Source organism: Bison bison, unplaced genomic scaffold (genome assembly GCF_000754665.1).
Source record: "Bison bison bison isolate TAMUID 2011002044 unplaced genomic scaffold, Bison_UMD1.0 scf7180017864053, whole genome shotgun sequence".
Taxonomy (NCBI): domain Eukaryota; kingdom Metazoa; phylum Chordata; class Mammalia; order Artiodactyla; family Bovidae; genus Bison; species Bison bison.
The window spans coordinates 2,128,478-2,143,363 of record NW_011494625.1 but is presented as its reverse complement, the minus strand read 5'-3'; positions in this window follow the sequence as shown (position 1 = coordinate 2,143,363).

The window sequence follows — 14,886 nt, the reverse complement described above, 5'->3', positions numbered from 1 at the left end:
GAGAAAAGTGAAAGTGAAGTCGCTCAGTTGTGTCTGACTCTTAGCAACCCCATGGACTGCAGCCCACCAGGCTCCTCTGTCCATGGATTTTCCAGGCAAGAGTACTGGAGTGGGGTGCCATTGCCTTCTCCAGAATAACACTGTAGAAATGCACAATTCTGGCTCACACTGAGTCCAAGTTGCCTAATACTCAATATGAAAACTGGGCAGCATGTCCAGCTACAAAGTCAATGTTTTCTGTACACATTTAATACACATTTAAAATAAATTCTAGTGCAACTGTGAAAAGGTCAAAATTTCACTGAAGTCAAGCCTTCCCTTTTCTGTCCCATGCATTGTCACCCGCCTGCGTGTTTCCTTTACCCTTTCCTTCCTTCTCTGCCTTCTGCCACCCTTTATCTCTCCAAATTCCCAGTCCCTCCCCATCTCCCCCGTCCCCAACAAAAGAACTAAATTTTCTTCCTCTATTAACAAATATTTACTTATGTATTTGGCTATGCTAGGTCTCAGTTGCAGCATGTGGGATCCAGTTCCCTAACCAGGGATCAAACCCAGCACTCCTGCATCGGGAGCTCAGAGTCTTAGTCACAGGACCACCAGGGGAGTCTCTAATCTTTCTTTCCTTTACGGGGCATTTTTTCATTCCGCTTCTGTTTGCCAACATATATAATCATTATTTCCAAATTAATACATCCTGGAAAAAAGAAAATTAAAAGCTGGCACCCGGGAGCCGTCTTTGAATAGTCACATTTACCATTCACTCTCCCTGCAGGCCCAGAGGTTTGTTGAAACCCGCCTGCTCCGTGGCTCTCATGAGACTGAAGCTGTGGTCTGTTCCAGCCCAGGTTCACTGGGCTCCGGAGACTCTCTTAATGGAGATTAGGATCAGCAGCAACTAGACTGTGGGCAGCTGCAGATAAGATCTGGAGAAGCAGGAGGGCAGTCTCTGTCTCACACTCACACACACATACACACACACACCCCCCCACAGGCTCCCTTCAGAGCGACCTCTGTGCCTGGAGTCTTCCCTGGGAGTCAGAGTAAACACCAAAGATAAGGGCTCAGGCGCTTCCGAGTCTGATGCCATCTTGTCCATCCGGCCTCCGGAGAGATTTCCTAGGAGGGCAGGCTTGGTTGATCGGAGAGGGGTCCTTGGGGACCAAGGGTCAGGCTTTCAGGTCATGCTGGTACAGCCTGAATAAAACCTGCTGGACTTTTAAATTTTGTCATTGTCCTTTCAGTGGTTAATGTGCTCTTTATGGGAACACAGAAACATACCTCTTTCAACTGTGTATCATCGCCTCTGTACCCCTGTCTGCTGGGATCGGCCAGCACCCTGCCTCTCTGGGCCTCCCACCAGAGTGCTCACTGCTCCCGGTGCCCCGGGTGGTCCACCCTGCACAGAGCCCCAGCTTGGTCTCAGTCCTCCCCGTCAGTCACCCGCAGCTCTCACGTGTTCTCGGGACCAGCAGGACAACGTCCCAACTCCGACGTGCCCTGAGGGGCGCCCCATCTGCCTTTACCATTCTCCGCTCACACCCCGACCCCAGCCTAGTGGGCTGACTCCCTCTCCTCTGAGCATCCCAGGCTCTTCCCAGCCCCCGCTCAGACCACACTCTGCTCTCTGACCACAATGCTGTTTATTTCCCCGTTCAACAAATATTTACAAAGTCCCCACCACATCCTCGTGGGGCGACACAGCCAGTGAGGATGGGGTAAAGATGCAGCACGCGGAGGGGTGTTGTGGGGAGCAGGGCTCCCGGAGGGCAGAAATCACTGGGGTGGAGGGGACATGGAAGAAAAAACCAGCACACCGAACTTGCCATCAGCAACTGTCAGGGAGACGTGGTCCCCCCCATCCTAGAGCAGAGGAGGCAGACACCTGGCTCGTGGCGAGCTCAGGAGCAGCCGGCCGGCGCCCTGCGAGGCTGCCTCCTCTCCCAGCCTCCGCAGACCAGACCTGAGAACGGAAGCTCCTGCCTCCTGCCTTTCATCTGGGGAGCCTCGGCCTAAGCCTTGTTCTGGGCAGCGTTTTTAAGCTTGGTGTGCGTGTCTCGTCTTGCCTCCCCAGCTCTCCGGGTCCCTTTGGGCAGGGTGGAGTTCCATACATGCTGTTTTGTACAGAGTAGGCAGCCAATAAATACCTGCTGAATGAGTAAAAGAATGCATGTCGGCCTCTGCTGTGTGCTCAGTCGGGTCTGACTCTTTGGTGACCCCGTGGACTGTAGCCCTCCAGGCTCCTCTGTCCATGAGATTTCCTGGCAAAGATGCTGGAGTGGACTGCCATGCCCTCCTCCAGGGACTCTTGTGGACCCAGAGATTGAACCCAGGCCTCCCACATTACAGGTGGATTCTTTACCAGTTGAGCCACCAGAGAAGCCTATGAATACTGGACTGGGTAGCCTACCCCTTCTCCAGGGGATCTTCCCGACCCAGAAATCGAACTGGGGTCTTCTCGTTGCAGCCAGATGCTTTACCAGCTGAGCTACCAGGGAAGCCCGTGTCCTCCTAGCTTCTGCTTATCTATCCAAACTCCACCCAAAAAATAGCTCCATAAAGCACAGAGGATTGCTTTTCCCTATTTTACAGGGAATGCCGAATAGATTCATTCATCTGTGTCCCTAATGAGGCCTGAATTCTTCTGATCAAAACCACTAAATCTTTAGCAGGCTCACTGACCTAGAGAACGAGCTATGGTTACTGCTGGGGAGAGGGAGGGGGAGGAGAAAAGCAGGGCTGGCGGATTGAGAGGGTCAAACCACTACATCCAAAGCAAGCTACAGGGACACGTCACACAATACAGGGAACATTGCTGTTTAGTCGCTACGTGTCCAGCTCTTCTGTGACCCCAGGGACTGTAGCCTGCCAGTCTCCACTGTCCATGGGATTTTCCAGGCAATAACACTGGAGTGGGTTGCCATTTCCTCTTCCAGGGGATTTTCCTGAATCAGGGATCGAACTTCTATTTCCTGCACTGGAAGGTGGATTCTATACCACTGAGCCACCAGGGAAGCCACATAGCCAATATTTTATAATAACTATGAAGTGAAATGAAGTGAAGTTGCTCAGTTGTGTCCGACTCTTTGCGACCCCATGGACTGTAGCCTACCAGGCTCTTCCATCCACGGGATTTTCCAGGCAAGAGTACCAGAGAGGGTTCGCCACAGGATCTTCCCGACCCAGGGATCGAACCCGGGTCTCCCGCACTGTAGGCAGACGCTTTACCATCTGAGCCACAAGGGAAGTCCTATAATAACTATAAATGAGGTAAAAAAGGTGAAAGTGTTAGTCTTTCGGTTGCACCAGACTCTTTGCGATCCCATGAACTGCAGCCCGCCAGGCTCCTCTGTCTGTGGGGTTCCCCAGGCAAGAATACCGGAGTGGGTTGCCATTTCCTCTCCCTGGGGACCTTCCTGACCCAGGGATTGAACCCAGGTCTCCCTCATTGCGAGCAGATTCTATACCATCTGAGCCACAGATTGGCCTATTAAAACTGTGAATCACTAAAAAAATTGTGAATCACTATAGTGTACACATGTAACATACATAATATTGCACAGCAACTATACTTCAATAGAAATACACATATTGGGTTGGCCAACAAGTTTGTTTGGGTTTTTCCATACATACGTACAGAAAAACCCAAATGAAGTCGTTGGCCAACCTGATATCTGATTAAGAATAAAACCCACCATATACTGGTGGTTGGGAAAAAAAGTTCATAAAATAAAATTTATCTCATAAAAGGGGGCCTTGATTACCCTCCTTTAATAACCATAAAGTCTCATTTAAACTGAAAACACAAAAAGCAGAGAGCATAGGATAAGGGTAAAAACGTATGTTCCCCTTTTAAATGTCACTTCTCTCTTTTGCAGTGTCTAGAGTGATTTCTGGAGGCTTCCCAGGTGGCTACAAGTGGTAAAAGACCCACCTGCCAATGCAGGAGACATGAGACACTGGTTTGATCCCTGCGTTGGGGAGATTCCCTGGAGGAAGGCATAGCAACCCACAGCAATATTCTTGCCTGGAGAATCCCCATGGATAGAGGCGCCTGGTGGGCTACCATCCATGGGGGTTGCAGAGTAGGACATGACTCAGGTGACTGCGCATGTGTGCATGTGCAGTGATTTCTGCGCAATGGGCAGTGCGGCCAGAATCACAAGACACGACACAGCCTTGCCCAGCTCAGGGCTGGCCTCTTCCCAGAAGCTGGAGAGCCCAGCTCCTTCAAAGCCAGGACACCGAAGCCTTGGAGCAGCTTCTCACTCAGCAAAGGGCTGGGGACGCTCCACCCAGGCCCCAAGCACTTGCCAGCTTTTGTCTCTGGGAGAAAAGGCTGCTAAGTCCTAACTGAATGTGCAAGGAGATTAAAAATAATTGAGGCAGATCCAAAGCTCTGCTCCCCACCCTTCTCCTCTGGGCACCTGTGGCTCCCTGCTCCCGGGATGCCTGCAGTGGGAGGCGGCCCCGGGGAAGACCACCCCCTTCTTTCAGGCTGCCCTCCATTTCTTTACTTCTCTGGTGGCTCAGTTGGTAAAGAATCTGCCTGCAATGCAGGAAACCCGGTTTCGATCCCTGGAGGAGGGCATGGCAACCCACTCCAGTATTTGCCATGGACGGAGGAGCCTCGCGGGCTCAGCCCATGGAGTCTGACGTGACTGAACCTCTAGCACTCACTCACTGTTGTCTCTTTGGCTGAGGCAGCTGGAGTCTTCCTCCAGCCCTGCTGACTGCTCCTGCAGGCCCGCACACTGTCCTACCCGCCTTCAAGGTTGAAGGCAGTTTCTCTTCCGGTCTCCACTCCTCACGCTCTGTCAGGCACCCCAGTTTTTCCTATAACGTCAAACCCCCCACCTGCCCCCATCCCCAAGTGGCAACTCTCGGATCTTCACATCTCTTCACACACTTGCAAACTCATTAATCCCCAAAGCATCTCATTCTCTCCCCCCAAGCCTGATCCCGCCCTCCTTTTCCATCTTGATGGCTTGAACTGCTGTCTCCCCTGCTACCTGCCACCAGGGCCGGAGTCCTGGGAGTCAGCGAGATGCTCCACCCCCGCCCGTCTCTACAGCTGCATCTCCACCTGCTGTCAAGCGGGACCCTCTACACTGAGCCCCACTGCCTCCGCACGGCCCACTTCCTCATCAGCCTCCAAAGCGGCTCCTTTGTCTCCAGAGTGGCTCCTTTGCCTCCAGTCTCTTGCCCAGTCCAAATTCTACATGTTGGTCAAAGGGATATTTCTCAGATGACAATATGATTATGTTCTTTGACCGCACAAATTCCTTTGGTGGGATTGTACCGCCTAAACCAGTGGTTTCTAAACCCGGTTAATAGACCTGAGAGCGTTTTAAAATTTTATTTATATTTTAATTGGAGCGTAACTGCTTTACAGTTTAACTGTTTCTGCTGAACGACAATGTGAGTCGGCTCTGTGTATGCATATACGTCTCCTCTCCTCCCCTCTCCCAGCCCCCTAGTCATCCCAGAGCCCCGAGCTGAGCTCCCTGTGCTATACAGCAGTTCCCCACTAGCCATCTAGTTTACACCTGGTAGTGTATGTACGTCAATGGACCTGAGAGCTTTTTTTTTTTAAAAAAAATGGAGATTCAGAGGATCCAAGAAAGGCCGTGTTGGGATTTCCAGCCAGTATTAAGAGAGTAGTCCCCTGTGCTGGGCCTGATTTTGAAAATCACTTGCCTTAAAAATCCACTTTAAATTCTTTTGACACACCTCGGCCCTGACACTTGTCCTGAGTAGCCATCCTGAATGATCTCATTTCCCACAGGGACAACCCGTCTCTGCCCAGAGCCCTTGGCTCACTCAATGCCCTCTCCAGCTGAAGGCAACCTGCGCCCCCAGGCGAAATCAATACCGTTCTTCCCTGGGTCTCTTCCAAACCTTGTAGCGGAGAAAACCTTCACGTGCCACATTGTGCCTCCAGTGCATTTTTTAAAAAGACACCCCTCTCTCCAGCTAGGCCCTGAGGCAAGTCTCAGCACAGAGCTTGCATACAATCGGGTCTCAATACATAGGCATCAAACGCAGGACTAAAGGAAGGGGAACACGAGGAAACACATTCTTTCCACCTGCAGGATTTTACAGAGATGAAATAACATGCTGCTACTGCTGCTGCTAAGTCACTTCAGTCGTGTCCGACTCTGTGCGACCCCATAGATGGCAGCCCACCAGGCTCCGCCATCCCTGGGATTCTCCAGGCAAGAACACTGGAGTGGGTTGCCATTTCCTTCTCCAATGCATGAAAGTGAAAAGTGAAAGTGAAGCCACTCAGTTGTGTCCGACTCTAGCGGCTCCATGGACTGCAGCCTACCAGGCTCCTCCATCCATGGGATTTTCTAGGCAAGAGTACTGGAGTGGGGTGCCATTGCCTTCTCTGGAAATAACATGAAGAACCACCAATAATTTTTACAGTTTCTGAAGTTTTAAAATTTCTGAAAGCCTGGAAACTTGCCATTTTCTGCCTGAAGTCTGATATCTCCACATCATCACAACAGGTTTCTTTTTCCAGGATCCTCAACCAGAACCTCCAATCAGCACTGTCTTAGGAGAGGGAGATGTCAGCTCAGGTGCAGACAGTAAGAGACAGCTCTGTCTGCAATGATTTTAAAGACAGCAGTAAGCCAATTAAAACTCCCTCTGCTTTTTATTGGGGCTTCTCTGGTAAAGAATCAGCCTGTCAACACAGGAGATGCAAGAGACACAGGTTCAATCTCTGGCTCGGAAAGATCCCTGGGAGAAGGAAATGGCAACCCACACCACTATTCTTGCCTGGAGAATTCTATGGATGGAGGAGCCTGGCAGGCTGCAGTCATGGGAATGGCAACCCATTCCAGTATTCTTGCCTAGGAAATCCCATGGACAGAGAAGCCTGGCAGGCTACAGTCCAAAGGGCTGCAAAGAGTTGGACGTGATTGATCAACCAAACAACAAAAACTGCTTTTTATTATCACCATGTGCTGGCAATTCTAAACAATGTGAATAATAAAATTCTGCCAGTCCTCTGCCCACCAAGTAAGCCTGTCTTCTCGTGTTTCTGTCTTTGTTATCGTAAGTGAAGATAGGTATGATCTTTAAAGCTTTATCAATAAGAGAGAGAGACCTGAGATCTGTCCATGTTATTTCTACCTCTCCTTGACTTTCCTTGGCAGGCTTTGAAAAGACTCTTAGAATAACACAGCAATAAAACAATTACACATTCATCCAAATGTAACATTTTTTGCTTCCTTTTCTCTTAGGAGCTCACACCAACAAAGTCAGAGATGTCCAGGCTGCCTCTGTGGTGTTTGTGTATCCTTCCTTAATCAGACAGGTCTGTTAGAGTCTGAGATGCGGTTCTGAATAAAGACCCATGATGAGCACATTTAGCTCATTTCATTCCTCCTGAAATGCTAAAAACCAAAGAAATAAAAGTGGCGCAGGACCAGGGAGAATGAGAGAGGAGACAATATAAAACTCTGGAAGCTGGAAAAGGTGGACCCGTGGTAAGTAACTTGGCTGAAGTGAAAGGGTTGAATGTAACCAATGAGGGAAGCTGAGCACAGCTTGACTTCTAGCCCAGGATCCTGAAAAGATGCGGGAAATGGCAGCACCGGGATCTCAGGCGTGTCAGTCACTCAGTTATATCTGACTGTGCAATGCCATGGACTGTAGCCTACCAGGCTCCTCTGTCCATGGGATTCTCCAGCTGAGAATCCTGGAGTGGGTTGCCATTTTCTGCTCCAGGGGATCTTCCCACATCTTTTATATCTCCTGCATTGGCAGGCAGGTTCTTTACTACTGGCGCCACCTGGGAAGCCTGGGTGACCTCCTTCATTGTCCTTTATTTTCTGGGGACACCTGGGTTTCCATCACGTGCAGGCGGGGCTCACACTGCCTTAAGGCATGGACACACACCCAGCCTTCAACAGCTGCATCCAAAGCACCCCTAATTTGCCTCCTCGGATTCCTCTCCCCTCAATCCACGTGGTCTGGAAAACAGATTTCTGCGCCTGCCAGGGGGCTGATACTGGCTGGCAGGAGCCCAGCCTGAGGCAGGTGGACCAGGAGCACCTGCTGAGGTTGGGCGGGGCCTCCGGGGGCTTGAAGACAGAAACAGCTGAAATTTCAAACTCCAAATGCAATGGTTCAGGGATCTTTTCTGCATTTGCCTTCTCATAGGGCCTTGCCCTTTCTTTGTCACAGAAATGTTTTCCCATCGTCAAGATCTTTGAAGGGTTTTTTTTTTCCCCCTTTTATTCCAGGGACTCTTGATAAGCCTGTTCCAGTCAAGAGAGCCAGATTTCCTTCTCCTGACACCCTGCAAAACTGCCTCATTCTGGCGAGCTGTCCCCAGAAAACGCGCTCTCTGTGCCCCAGGCCCAGACTCCAGCCCTCTCTGCACCATCCTGGGGCCTCAAAGCCACGCCCCAAGATCAAGGGTATTCAGAGATGCTGGGAGAGTGGATCCAGCTAAGGGCCAGGGCTGCTCACTGCTTTTCTGTTGAGGCCGCTTTCTTTAGGCTGGCAGGCGCAGCCTAAAAGCCAGCAAACCCAAAGCAGACTTGTTCAGAAACTGGGGAAGAAGCAGTGAAGTTCCTGCAGGAGGGGCGGGGAAGGTCCTAACAGAGGGGGGCTTCCCAGGGAAAGCAAGGGCCCCGCTTTTTGCTTTCCACTAAGCCGGGTAACCAGGGCTTCCCTGGTGGCTCAGTGGTAAAGAATCCACCTGCAGTGCAGGAGACTTGGGTTACATGCCCTGATCCGGAAGATCCCCTGGAGGAGGAAATGGCAACCCACTCCAGGATTCTTGCCTGGGAAGTCCCAAGGACAGAGGAGTCTGGGGGGGGCTGCAGTCCACGGGGTCACCAAGAGGTGGGCACGACTTAGGGACTAAACAATACCAAGCTGGGTAACTAGATGCTCCGTAGGCTGCCTTGTGCCTCAAACGCACCAATCAACCCAACAAAAGCCAGCCAGAGAGCAAAACCAGAAAGCAACCACTCTGCAAACCAACCCACGGATCTCCTGGAGAATCCTAAGACTACGTGGCCAGCTTGCCTGGGGTGCTCGGGTCCCCCGGGGAGAGGGGCGGCCTCGGCCCCGGCCCACTTCCTGGGGGGAGCGCTCACCCCTTCATCTGACTGGGAAGGCCAGCTTCTCCGGCTCGGGTGCTAGGTGTGGGTGCCAGCTCCCCAAACCAGCTCTGCCTGAGCCCCCAAGCAGCACGCCCGAGATCCCAGGCCCCAAAGCCGGGAGCGGCTTCCTAAAAGGATGACGCCGACTCCTCCCACCGTTTTAAGCCAGGGCGGAGCCCGCCCCGCAGAACTGCTAAGTCAGGAAGTTTGGCCGCCGGGCTCCTCCACCCTCCCCTTTCTAAGCATCTCCTCGCTCCCCACCCCACCCCTCCGACACTCTCTGCCCTCCGCCTCGTTTCGCGCCCCAGATATTCACTACGTACAGTTTGGTGTGAATTTATCTTCAGATGAAATAAAACCCCTCATTGGCTCTTTTTCCAAGAAATTGCTTATAGCTAGATTTTCCCCCTCTGGCCGCTGCGTGGAGGGCAGGATCTTACTTCTCCGACCAGAGATCAAACCTGTGCCCCCTGTAGGGGAAGCACAGTGTCTTAACCACTGGACCGCCAGGCAAGTCCCACCCCTCGTCTGCTCTTAAGACTCTTCTGGAAGCAACGTGTTGTGGTGACGGCCATTTTCTCCTCTCTGCTCCCAAGGCTGTCTGTGGACTTGGGCCACTCGCTCTAGAGTCCTCATCTTTTAGGTTCCCAATTATCCTGCTTGTGAAATAAAACGTATTCATTCTGGAAGAGGGAAACAAAGCAAGATACGGACACTGCCAGGGAACTTGCCTTAACATTTCCTCGAATTCTGAGAGGAAACCAATTACTGAGTACACTGTCTTCGTTTCAGATGAAGGAGCAAGTTCAGACAGCTTGGTTTGCCCATTCAACTAGAAAATAGGGAGGTGGAATTTGGAATCAGACAGTCTGACTTGCAAGTTCAACACTTGCAACTGGAAGAGGCCTTAGCAAACACCCTTATTAAGGAGATGAGGAGACAAGGACTTATGTCACATGACTTTCCCAAGCCCAACACACAGGGAAATCCAGCCAGGCAGCAGGTATATCAGCCTATGCATGCGTGCTCAGTTGCTCAGTCGTGTCCCACTCTTTGAGACCCCATGGACCCCCACCAGGCTCCTCTGTGCATGGGATTTCCCAGGCAAGAATCCTGGAGTGGGTTGCCATTTCCTCATCCAGAGGATCTTCCCGAGCCAGGGATCAAACCCTCGTTCCTGTGGCTCCTGCATTGGCAGGTGGGTTCTTTACCACTGAGCTGTCTGGGAAGCCCGTATCAGCCTATAGGTTTTTGTTAGTTCACTTCTCTCTTCCTCCAAATGGCTTTGTTCTTTTTATCAATAGTATTGAACATGCTGTTTACTAAAGACCATTTAACAATTCTTCAGAGGCTATAAACTATAAATAAAAAGGAGGCTCCCGGATTAAATTTCAGGGTTTCTTAATTGCGATCTGGGACCTTTTCAGTTAGAACATGTAGGCTCCTACTAAGACCTGCCTAAACATGAACAAAACTGTAAATGAAATGGGTGATCCCGTTGGTTCTATAGCAGTGCTGATACAATCATTGCTGTGAGCCAGCCTGGTAGAGTCAGAATCCTCTTGGGACAATCCTTCAGTCTCTGTCCTATTTTATATGGAACACCACCTATTAGCAACTAGCTAATAATTTTTAGCGACACTGTGTGCTAAATGACTTGTCTGCATTAAATCTCATTTAATTCTTACCGCAAGAAGATGGACACTGTTACTCTACAAGCCACAGTCCTCCTACACTAGCCTTACTAGCAATGGATTTTTTAAAATGTATTTGATTTTTGGTTGCTTGGTCTTCACTGCTGCGTGGGTTTTCTCTGGTTGCAGTGAGCAGGAGCCTCTCTAGTTGTGGTGTGCAGGCTCCTCAGTGTGGTGGCATCTCTTGTGGCGCACAGGCTCACTGGGCTCAGTAGCTGGGGCTCCTAGGCTCTGGAGCACGGGATCAGTAGTTGGGCACAGAGGCTTAGTCGCTCTGGGGCAGGTGGGACCTTCCCACACCAGGGATCGAGCTCGTGTCCTTTGCAGGCAGGTTCTTATCCACTGTACCACCAGGGACGTCCTAGCAGTCAATCGTCCTCAGATACGATTACGATGGTCCTGACGTGGACCAAGGGGACCTCGGGTTAAACGAGGGGTACCACCTCCCAGAGCACTGACGTTACTTGACAGTAATTGAAGACTTTTCCCAAACGTTAACAGAAATTTATTATGAATGCAAAACTCACATGGATTTTGTCTTTTAAGCTAAAACAAGAGATCTGGAAAAACCAGTCCTGTTTGGAGGCGGAGAGGAAGGCAGCTTCGGGCTGAGTTCTTGTGTCTCAGCGAAACCTCTTTTTCTTCCCTCTTTAACGGTGGACCATTTTTAAAGTCTTTATTGAATTTTTTACAATATTACTTTTTATACCTTTTTGGCTTTTGGCCCCGCAGGTATGTGGGATTGAACCTTCACCCCCTGCACTGGAAGGTGAGGTCTTAACCTCGGGCCCACCAGGGAGGCCCCTCAGTGAATCCCTCTGGTAGAAAAGTTTGAGGAGCAAACCAAGACGGTCACAAAATCCTGGGGTGGAAGGGTAGGAACAAGTTTTAATGTCGCCTTTTACTTGTTTAACACTTTTTAAGAGCCCTATTTCCCCTCATACACTATATATATGATCGGTATTTAAGCCACCTGAATGGCAATTTTACTTTCACAAATTATATATGTATATATATATATACACACACACACACACACACACACACACACATTTGAACATAAAACTTTGGAACTGTCTTACAGACGATTGGTTGAGATAGATTCTGGGGAAAATTTTGCTCATTCCTTCCTTCGCTCATCCCTTACTCTGTCCTACACACCACATAGTCACATACACCATTTAAAATTACCTACCCCACAAAAAAGTAAACAAAGGTGAAATTAATTCCAATTTACTGTATTTCACCCAATATATGCAGAGTATTATTATACTGATATAGTAGTCAGTATCCAACATTACTAAGTTACTTGATATTCTTTTCGTACTAAGTCTTCAAAACCTGCTGTGTATTTTACACTTGCGATCCAGACTAGCACCAAGGCAAGGACCCAGAGGTCGCACGTGGCAAGTACAGCTCAGGAACCACCAGGGGCTTCACCTCGCAGATGAGGAGACTGAGGCCCAGAAAGGCGAAGTGAGCCTCCCAGTTAACAACAGGTCAGACTCCCAGTCCAAGGCTCTTCATTTAAAATGTGATTTTAACACTGAATACTACGTGCCTATGTTTGGGTCATCATTTTTTTAAATTAATTTTTATTGGAGTTGCTTTATTTTTATTTTTAGTCTAAGTTTTACAGTTCTTTCTTAATTAATTTGTAGTCTAAAACTTGAGAAGTCTTTGTGTGTGTAGTTGATGTTCTTTTCTATGTGTCTAATTTTAAAGTAAAACAAACAACTCCTGGTTAAAAAGACTTTCAGGAAAAGTTATTGAGCAGCTCTTTCAAAGGACTAGTTTAAACATCAACCATCAAGCACGCACCCTCATCAGGATCCATTAGTTTAATCCTTCTTACTGTTAGTCCCTCAGTCATGCCCAGCTCTTTGCAGCCCCATGGACTGCAGCCCATCAAGCTCTTCTGGCCCTGGGATTTTCCAGGCAAGGATACTGGAGTGGGTTGTCATTTCCTTCTCCAGGGAATTGTCCTGACCCAGGGATCGAACCAAGGTCTCCTGCACTGCTGCCAGATTCTTTACCGACTGAGCTATGAGAAAAGCTCTGAATCCTTCTTTAAGAGGAATGGAAAGACGTGAACTTGACCAGCCTTCTGCTTCCTATGCAGTCAACAGCCCACAGCAGGTTCCTGGAGTTCGCAGGACGTTCATGATGAGAACGTAGGCGCACACCTCCCTCCAGAGGAGCAAAAGTTATTGCAGGACAATGAACAGAATCCCCATCACAAAAAATGGTGCACGGGTTGAAACACAAAAAACCTTCCTTATGAGATTATGAAACAAGTGAGAAGCAAAGCTGCCTGTGTGGTAACTGACACCTTAAGCCCATTCAGCGCGTTTTTTAATAAACAAACTCTTAAGAGATGTAATTGTAACCTGGTCCCTTGGCCTCTGAAGGACCTGTTCTAACATATTGATCTGCTGCACTTTTTGTCAGTTGCTTTATCAATTTTATATAAAGCCAGAAATCAAGTAGATGTATAAAATGTGCCATATCTATGCAAAAAACATGAGACGTCTTTGAGCATGAAATCCGAGGCGCGTTTGGTCATCCTGATAAAATGACAGCATTTTGTTTAGCAATATCCAGGACTCATAAAAGAGTTATTTTAACAATCGATGGCTGTTAATTATTTGCCCTCACACGTACTTTCTTTGTGCTTCACTCCTTCTTCCTCAAGCCTTCCTGAGACCCTTTTTCTAAAAAATACATTTTTCATATCTCCCTTCGTTAAGAGTCATCCACTTAGGCTACGGTTTTTAAAATAACAGAATTGTAAAGAAGAAATTTGATGACCATCTTGTGTGATGAGAAATTCTCCTGTGAAGCAAGGTGGGTTATCCATTCCAGCATCCCCTCCCCACCCCAGCAAGCCTGGACCACGCTCACATGCTGGGTGGCAGGGGGCAGGCTCCCAGCGTCGCTACTGATGTCTCGGTATCATTCAGTGAAAGAAACCAGGCTGGGCCAGACTAAGCGCTTCCCGATATTCATGCCCACCCCTGGGACTAGGGCATGCCCTGTGTGTCGCTGTGGGAGGTCATCAGCTTCTCAGAGAAGCGGAGGTCATGTTCAAGCTTAGGACCTTCCCTTGAGGAGGAGGTCAAGATGGGAAAGTAGGAAGTGGCGCTAACACCCCACCCCACAAAAATACATCTGTATCTGGAACGATTCTCACAGGATACCACCAGAACCACCTCTTGTAATCAGTACCTCTTCAAACTTCCCGTCTGTGCTTGGGAAGAGATGGCGGCACGTGTGCACAGAAGCCTGGGCTTCTACCAGGCCTCCCGCTCTCCCATGCTACAGTGACTTGGGATTTCTGAATCACGCATCAGCTGATCCACGGCTGCCCAAGCACTCGGCTAACACTGGTGTCAAACGGTTTCACGTGGGCAAAGTCAAAGCAACAGTCCCAGTTAAGGTGCACCCATTCCCCTGGCTGGGGAGCTGTGCTGATGCCAAGGTTCTGGGGACAGAAGGCTGCAGGGGCGGCCCCGTCCCTGACGTCGCTCAGGCCGGTCACCTTAAAGTGGCGAGACCTGGTCACCGAACAGAGGGCTGGAGGGCACGAGTCAACCCACATCAGCTCCTAGTCATCGCAGTGGCAGGGTGGGGGGAGAGAGACGCAATTGATGTCACAGCCCCATCTTTAAGAAACACAGTATATCATTCATTCATTTAAGTATTTATTGAGCATTTATGGTATTTTAGACACAATTCTAGGTGCAGGAACACAAAACTGAACAAAGGTAAAAACCCCTGCCCAGTCTTTAATAAAGTGGAGCTTATTCTAGGAGGCTGGGAGGTGAGGGAAAGACACACAACATGTGTAAGGAAATCTCAGACATGCACGCACAGGTAGAGCACGGACGCACCGTGTGCTCGGCTCCCAGCCGTGACACAGAGCGACTATCGCGGGAAAACACGTTACACGGAGTGTTTGGTTTCCCAGTGCATATAAGAGTGATGCTCACACTTGAGTGCTGTTGCTAAAAATGCTACCCATCACCCGAGCTGTCAGCGAGCTGTAACCTTTTTGCTGGCAG